Source organism: Triticum aestivum, chromosome 2B (assembly GCF_018294505.1).
Source record: "Triticum aestivum cultivar Chinese Spring chromosome 2B, IWGSC CS RefSeq v2.1, whole genome shotgun sequence".
Taxonomy (NCBI): domain Eukaryota; kingdom Viridiplantae; phylum Streptophyta; class Magnoliopsida; order Poales; family Poaceae; genus Triticum; species Triticum aestivum.
In genome coordinates this window covers 135,893,373-135,902,306 of record NC_057798.1, presented here as the reverse complement: position 1 = coordinate 135,902,306, position 8,934 = coordinate 135,893,373, and positions in this window count along the sequence as shown.

Genomic DNA, 8,934 nt, shown 5'->3' with positions numbered 1-8,934 from the left:
GCCATGGCAAGAACGCCGCAACGCTACCGGACCTGCCGGACACCCCTATGTCGGACATCCATATGGCACAGGATCCGGACAGCCCTATGGCACAGGGATCCGGACGACGACGACATCGACGACGGTACATTTACCAAAGCCGATAAGTACTTTGCCGAACATGGGTACGCTGACGAGTTCTGCGGGCCTCTTTCTCAAGAAACCAACCAAGACGACCGCAATCTAGCTGGAACGGCGGAGAAATCCAATTGCAATAGGCGTCGTCTGGCGTTCAGTTCTCAGGAGACGCCTCCAGCTCCCGCCTTCACCGAGCCTCAGATAGCTGAGGTGCGAAATATTATCAGCCCCAACACGCTCAAGAAGGCGTTCTGTGAGCAGAACTCGGTCCCATTACAGGAGATCAAGAAGAAGGGACGGGAACGAAAGACTAACAAGGGCGTCGGTGCGAGCCAGCCGGCACCGAGTTCGATCCGTGCTCAGGACGGGCCACCTTCACCTAAGGATATCTCGAGGAGGGTGCATGTGGCGGGTAGGGCGATGCTACCGCCAAATATGCTGAATGCTGCAACCGGTGCTATGCGGAGTCTGCACGACAGTGTTCTTTCTTTGGAGAAGCGGCATCTCAGAGAGAAGGATGTGGCATACCCGGTTTTCGTGGCCAAGGTGCCAGAGGGCAAGGGCTTTGTGGATGGCGACATCGGGGGTACGATCGTCCTGCGGTTTGATGACATCTTTGCTATGTTTAACCTTCATCCGCTGCACTACACCTTCGTTCGGCTGTTTTCGCTGAGTATGGAGATGCGGATCATTAGAGACAAGACCCCGGACATCGTGATAGTCGACCCCTTCTACATGCGTGCCAAGCACTTGAGCAGCGCTGGGGACCGCCAAGTTGCGAGTTCACACCTCGAAGGCGTCATTCTGGCAAACCCAGATAAGGATAACTTCCTTGTGGCTTACTTTCCCGAGTAAGTCATCCCTTAACCGCCCCGTAACATATGATTTCTTAGATTTCGATCGTTCTTTTTTTTCTAACATTCCGTGTTCTGTGCAGTGACACACATTGCACACTCATCCTCTTAAGCCCGAAATATTCCATGGCCACGTATTTCGACCCGAACCGTAACTCCAAGATAGACTACACAAATGTCAAGAAAGTTCTTGATGATGTTCTCCCCGGCTACGCCAAATCTGGAGGCACCTTTACCAGGACTATTCGTAAGTACGACAAGCACATGTTCTCACACAATACGAAGTTCTGCTGCGTCAAGCAGCCGCCTGGCGGTCAGAAGGATGCCTACTACGCCCTCCATCACATGCGGGCGATCGTAAGGGACCATCATCAACTTTTGCTACCAGATAATCTCAAAGATTGGGCCGCGAACTTGTCGGCAATCCAGGACGCGGACCTCAGACAAGAATTCTTTCGCGTCCAGTCGGACTTTGCGGACATCAGCCATCAAGATGTCCTTCATACGTCGGGGTAGTTCTGCCTCAGATATCAACCGTCCAACAATGAGATAGATGGAATGCTACAAATGCAGGGTGACAACGACCGCGATTTCATGACCATCACGATAGACGGCGGCTTCATCCACGCTCCTGTCCGATGAGTCGAGTCGAAAGTAGTGATGTGTAGTTCTGAAACATTGATTGGCTCACGTTGTAATTAAAATTTAATGAATTCGTATGTCTCTTTGGTTTGGACAGTCGTTCAACTTAGATGTAATCGATGCTATTTATTGGTAGGACCATGAATCGTGCTATTAATGTCTTGCTTTTCTCTTCCGAACCTTTTGTTGCATACTTACATATTGCTTATGTATTGTCTGTTGTTTGGCTTGTGCATAGAGATGCCGTCGTATGTCGTGTACAAGGGTAAGGTTCCCGGAGTCTACGACGACTGGGAGGAGTGTCGGAGACAGGTTCACCGTTTCAGCGGTAACAGTTACAAAGGGTACACCACTAGGGCGGAGGCCGAATCTAGATATGCCCGCTATCTAGCGGGAGAGAGGAGGGAGCGTTGGAGGAACCGGATGAAGACCAGTTTGATCGTGATGATGCTCATCGTGATGACCACAACTCTCTTTTATGTGATGGTAGTTTAGATGATCGATATCGACTTGTAATGTGAAGACAAACTCGATACTCGCGGTCTTGAGACTTGTAATGTTTTATCTTTGTTCAGTCTTTTGAATTCGGAGACTAATATGATGAATTGTATTCGGAGACTAATCTTCTATTGTATTCGATGAATCTGATGTTGCTGTGTGCTGCTGTCTATATTCTGTCCAATAATATATTTTGTAACCTGTGCAAAAATCAGAAAAGCAAAAAAAACCAAATATTCATACTAATGGCGCATCAAGGCAGAGTGCGCCAGTAGTATGCCAAAGGATACTATTGGCGCATCAAGGTAGAGTGCGCCATTAGTGTGACAAAGCACATGGTTACATATGGCCCCCCCCGGGAGGCATACTAATGGCGCATGGAGTTACATACTAATGGCGCACTGCCAGGTGCGCCATTAGTATACCAGATACTAATGGCGCACCTGTGGTGCGCCATTAGTAAAAAAATTCTAATGACGTGCTACTAATGGCGCACCGGTAGTGCGCCATTAGTAGGCAAAACCGGTGCGCCCTTAGTAGGCCTTTTCCTAGTAGTGCATGATGCTTCATAATGCATGGGGAATCTAGCCTAACATGTGCCTGCTGTTGAAACCAAAAATAAACCAAAAGATGCTAAAGAACATTGATTTGCATTCGGTTAAACGATGACATACAACACAATTTTCGCATCCAGCTCAAGAATGCATATACTTCTAAAGAACGTGAATTAGAATAATTTCTTTCTATGCTCTTTGTCAACTCCATGGAGAAGAGCAGGCGTCATCAGCACACACAAACGAAGAAGGAGCCTCTGAAAACAAAAATGACCATGGGATGGGGGTGCTGCCTTGCTTACCCGCGCTAGGAGTCGTCGAGGCGGAGGTACACGACCTCGTTGTTGGCCAAGCTCGGCTGCGCCACACCGGAGCAGACGAACGCGGCCATGGCGACCGCTCTTCCGTCGAGCTCAACCATGTGAGGGGCGCCGACGTCGCTGTGGTGGTCGTCCTCCTCCATGGAGGGTGGCTGCTGCTCTGGATCGAACAAACAAGTGAGGGGGCCAGGAGAGAAGGAAGAAGAGAAGACCAAAGAAGAGGATCTGAATCAAGGTAAGGCAGAGCTCACAGCCCTGAAACCCTAGCTCTAGCTCGCGAGGAGGCCGCACCGGCGGCGCAGTAGGAATCGATCCCGCGAGGGGCGAATCCACTAGCCACGGGAGAGAAGGTGAGGGGATTGGGAGAAGGTGGGGGCGCAGTGGGTGTGGTGGTGGACGACGGCGACGACGCCGGGGAAGTGGGCGGTGAGGGTCCGGTGGGCAGCGCGAAGGAGATGGCGGCGGTGTTAGGGTTTGGGTGAAGGCGGCGTAGAGGAGGAGGAGGAGGGCGCGAGTGTGGAGTGGGGGAGCGGCGGCTAGGTCTCACCAGCGATTTGAGCGGGGCGGCGACGATGTGGGCGGGGCGGCGGCGATGTGGGCAGGAGATGGAGGGGAGAGGGAGGGGCGGGCGGGGGCTGGGACGCGGGAGGACGAGGGAGGGGGCGCGAGTGCGGGGTGGGGCGCGGCTAGGGTTATCTCCACGGGAGCGGCCGCCTTTTATACCCCACGACGCGAAATGACGAAAATGCCCCGGCGGGGCAGTATAATTACGCGCGGTGGCACGAACGGAGTGAAACTGTTCATTGCAACAGTAAATATTTTTTATCCGACGGACGAGGTCGTTCCAGGGGTCGATCCGACGGCTCAGATCGCATCAAGCGCGCAGATCCAACGGCCAGGAACGCGAAGCGGCTGGGGAGGCCGGAGGATGACCGGAGATCTTATTTCTCGATTGTATGGTCTGTTATGCTGTTTTCATGTGCACGCGGACACCCGTGCTTATCTTGACCCGCTTCGTTTGTGCGAGAACGTAACACATTTAAATTATTGTAGTAAAAATAAATAGACTGATGATGGATATTTAACTTGGAGAAATTCTGATCGGACACTTTTGCTGGGCGTGGTGGGACTCTTCCTTAGTTTTTTTCTCTTCAAAACGGGACCATTCCATAATGGCTGATGTACTTTATTATATTTAATTTAGAGGAATTCTGATCGGACGCTTGCTGGGCATGGTGAGTTCCTCAGTTTTTTTTCTTGGACGGGACGTTTCCATAATGGCTGATGTACTTTGCAATACCAATGATAAGCCTTTATTTAAACAAATTCCAACGTAAGCTTACGTATGATTTTCTTCGGTGGACCTATTTTGTGGAGAGACATATGGGTTGCACCAAAAGACGCGCTGGACTATTCCTATGTGGCATGTTAAACTATTAGTGCGTGATACTATTTGTATGTAACGTTATATTTTTATAAATATCAACCGTTAATATCTAATATTAACGATTTAGATAATTTAATATATGTGGATCAGCGTGATGGCTTGTTTGACTCTTGTTTTAATTATATAATAGATAGATGATGGTTTAACTTGGCAACAATCATAATTGTAGATTCTTATTTAAATAGAGAAACGAATTCAAATTTAGTTTGAATTGCAGCGGTAGTATAGACATTTGAAATGCCCTAAAATATTCGTATGAGTAGGTTACATGCATTATACAACCAGCGAAAAAATTTAATTGGACATAACATGGATTCATAATTTTAAATAGCATTTGTACAGTAAAACGGGAGGAGACTCTCTTTGTGGGGTGTGAATAGTTTTTTCATTGAGGGAAGTGCGAATTGATTTGGTACGTACATTATTACATGTTAGGCTTGTCCCGAAATTTCAACACGGGCCTTGTTATCCCGAAAATTCAGATATCGCTTTGTCTCTGTGTGCTCCAAAAACTCGCTCCTTGACAACCCGCATCTTGCTATCCCGAAATTACAAAGCGCGCGAAAACTCCCTCCGGCTGCCAAATCCCCCTTCTAATCCTGAGCCAAAAGGAGCGCTAGTTCAAATCGGTGGGCTACTTTTGTAACACACCCTACATTTTGGACAAGAGCGTCCCAAAGTCATGCCCCCCCACTCCCATCACCTCCTTTTCGCCATTCATAATCCCAGGACGCCATAACCTCTCTGCTCCAGCCATAAAAAACCCCACCCTACTCTGTCCACCACCCCATCGCTGCCCCGGCGGAGCCTGTTCCCTGATGACGCCGTCCACCGCAACTGCTCGACGTCCCTCATCCACCGCCCCAAATGAGGATCCATCATCGATGGTCCCGACGGTTTAGCCGCCCCATCCTCCACCTCTAAGGAGCTGCTCGATGATCACCTCGTTTATCGTGGCTGATCCATCCCCACAGAGCCGCCTTAACCTGCTCCACCAGAACCACAGCATCCTCACCGACTCCTCGGATATGAAGCTGAGGCCTAATCGGCGCCACCAAAGAGGTTCTACAATTATCGCTGTATTTTCTTCTTTATTCGATTTCACGGTGCTGCCGACGCTTGGTCCCGAGCTGCCATGGCGCGGCTCCATCTACGGCGGCATCGCCGTCCACTTCCTCCATGGTGTCGCTCTCTCGGCGGCGACGTCCACATTAGTAGGAGCTGCTGTTGCTGCTCCGGCTCTCATTGGCCCTGCTGCTCTCGCTCACGCTGCTGCTCTACTCTTGCTCTCGGTCCCATGGCTGGTCTGCTCTAGCTCTTTCTTGCGTTGCTGCTCTTGCTCTTTCTTGCACTGCTGGTCTACTCTTGCTTGCACTACTGTTGCACGAGCAGCAGCTCCGGCTCTCGCTCGAGCTCCTCCTCCTGCTGCTGCTATCCGAGATGCTGCTATATGACCAACTGCCCCGGCTCTAGCATGCGCTACTGCTCTGGGCACTGCTGCTGCTCTGCCTCGGCTGCTCTTTGGTAGTACGTTCCTTGCTGGAGAGGCTACAGATTTAGATCACTGCTACTCTGCAACTAGTGCTCGAACGACCAAAACTATTAGTGCACTACTTTTCTGCTACTAGTGCGTTCAGTTTTGATAGTAAAATTCAGTTTCGACAGCAAAATTCAGTTTTGCAGCAAAATTCAGTTTCGCCAGTTAAATTCAGTTTCGACAATTAAGTTCAAAGATGAGTGGCTGATGTATTTTACATCTAGCATTTTTTGTTATATATTTTACATTATCTATTGGAGATGCTATTAGAATACCACTTCGATTTAACGTTGTCTCTCTTGTCTTGCTTCAGCCTCGCCGTCGTACAACTCACAGGAGCTGCTCCAACGATGAAACCATCCATCACAGCGGAGCAGTACCCTTGGCTCCATCTCGAGACGTCTAAGATCTTCTTCCCCTCCCCCGACAGCCACATCAGCTGCAGCATCCTCAGCGACCAACTCAATGATGCTGAGATCGACATGGCTTCATCAAAGAGGTTGTACACTTGCTGCATCATTTTTTTACTCTATGTTATATATATATATATTGTCCACTGAGCATGCTTAGTAACGTGAAATACGATTAGTTTCTCCTATATAAAAAGCAATGAGTTATCAGGCAACTTAGCTATCCATGATGGACTCTCTCGAAAGCTATCATTATGTATCTCTGCGTGTTTGAGATGTGCATGTGTAGATGGGCTTGAGAGTTGAGCTATTAGGGCAGTAGCCTGGGTCCAAAGTAGTAGAAGTACCACAAAAACATTTTTGGAGTGTAGGCTTTAGCCTGTTCAAGCCTTCCTACTAGAATTGCGAGTGGTTGAAAGGAATAGTGAAGGAAAAACATAGGAATTGGAAAGTTTCCTATGGTACTACTATTCATGCATTTGGTTCAAATGAATGGAGCAAAGGAAAATTGTAGGATTTGTTCCTTTAGCATCTCTTTCAAGGAAAAACCATAGGAATTTTAATATCCACTTGGCCCTCCTTTTCAAATTCCTATTCATGAAGAAGAAGACTAGGTGATAGTAGCATAATAGTACAAATGTACATTTGCTCGTGGTTTGACTTAATTTGACCATGCTTTTTTGCATTCCTATGACCTTCCAATTCCTGTGAACCAAACACCCAGATTGACAGAAAGCCTGTGATTTTATATTCTCTGTTTTGCAGATGCATTCCTATCCTATTACTGTGTATTTCCTATCCCTGGGTTGTTAGAATCCTCCAATTCAAACGAGCCCTTATAGAATTACTTCTCTTATAGACAGTTGTCAAATAAAACCTTGTGTGGTTTGTCCCGCTCTTGCCACGCCATCGTCCACCCCAGCTCAGCTGCTCCAATGACGGTAGGGTCCACCACACCAGGGATCCATGCTCCAGACTATCTTTCACCGCCTCAGATCTTCTTCTCCACCGCCGGCAGCCACGACAACTACATTACCGTCATCAACTAAGCAGATGACCTTGAGGACTAAACGGGTCCACAAGAGAGGTTGCACTCTTTCGTGTCTACTTACGTCACTACAAAAAAAGACACATCCGTGACATTTTGGGCCGAACGAAATTTTTTTCTGTCATACATATGACACTTCTATGAAAATAATTGTGACAAAACCTGGTATCATCATAGATGTGGTGGGCTCCTACTTCTATGACAAAAAATCATGACAAAAAATGGGCTTTTCGTCCTGGGCGGGCCGGAGACGCGGCTGCATGACATTCTTTGGGCCGTCCACGATAGGAAAAACCATGGTAGAAGCAAGGGGAAGGAAAATTTCGGGGAGTTGCCCGTTACGGTGGGAGGTCGGGGGCCAAGCGATGTGTGTTTCACTCGTACAAGCACGCGCGTGTGTGCGAGGCGCTGGCTCTAACTGAACCCGAGCGATGTGTTGGGCTCTAACTGAACCCGAGCGATTGCACTGCAGGCTACACGTTACTGAACCCAAGCGATCGATCGATGGCTGTTAACTAATCCCGGTCGAGCGATTCCTTCACTACTACTGCTAACTGAAGCCGATCGATTGGATGAATAGTGAGCATTGCGGGGGGGTTTGGATGAACAGTGAGCGGTGGCGTTGCCTATGGATGAACAGGACCCCATGGTGTGGTGGAGGGCTGGATGAACAGTAGACGGTGGAGGGGTGCCCGTAGAGGGGTGGTTGAACAGGACCCCGTGGTGTGGAGGGCTGGATGAACAGTAGACGATGGAGGGGTGGTTGAACAGTAGCCGGTGGAGTAGCGCGCGGTGGAGGCTGGATGAACAGGAGCCCGTGGAGGCTGGAGGAGGTCGACGGTGGAGATGAACAGTATCCCGTGGAGTCCTGTTTTGCGGTACGCCACACCCCTCCCGATGAACAGGACCCCCGTTTCGACCGTAGGAGGTCCGTTTCGTCCGTTTTGCGGTACGCCACAACATTCCCGATCAACAGGACCCCCGTTTCGATCGTAGGAGGTCCATTTCGTCCATTTAGCGGTACGCCACACACCTCCCGATCAACAGGACCCCCGTTTCGACCGTACGAGGTCCGTTTCCTCTGTTCTGTGGTACACTAGGCCTCGTTTCCATCGCCTGTTCCGTCCAAGCCGGTTGGCTCCCACGCATTCCGTTGCCTCCCGATGAACACGACGTATTCCGTTGCCTCCCGATGAACACGACGCATTCCGTTGCTTCCCCATGAACACGACGCATTATGTTGCCTTCCCATGAACACGACGCATTCCATTGCCTCCCCATGAACACGACGACGACGCTGTTTCTCCGTTCCGACCCAGCCATGTACATATGCGCGAGTAGGCATTCCAGACACTTCCCGTATGTACGTATGTGGCCATATTTTCTTTCTTGCACCCTGGCTGTGGTACGTACGTGTACATGCTACATGCGCGCCTCTACTACGACACGTGCGCGCCTCTACATCCACCAGTATATATGTACGTACACGTTCGCGACCAGAATGACA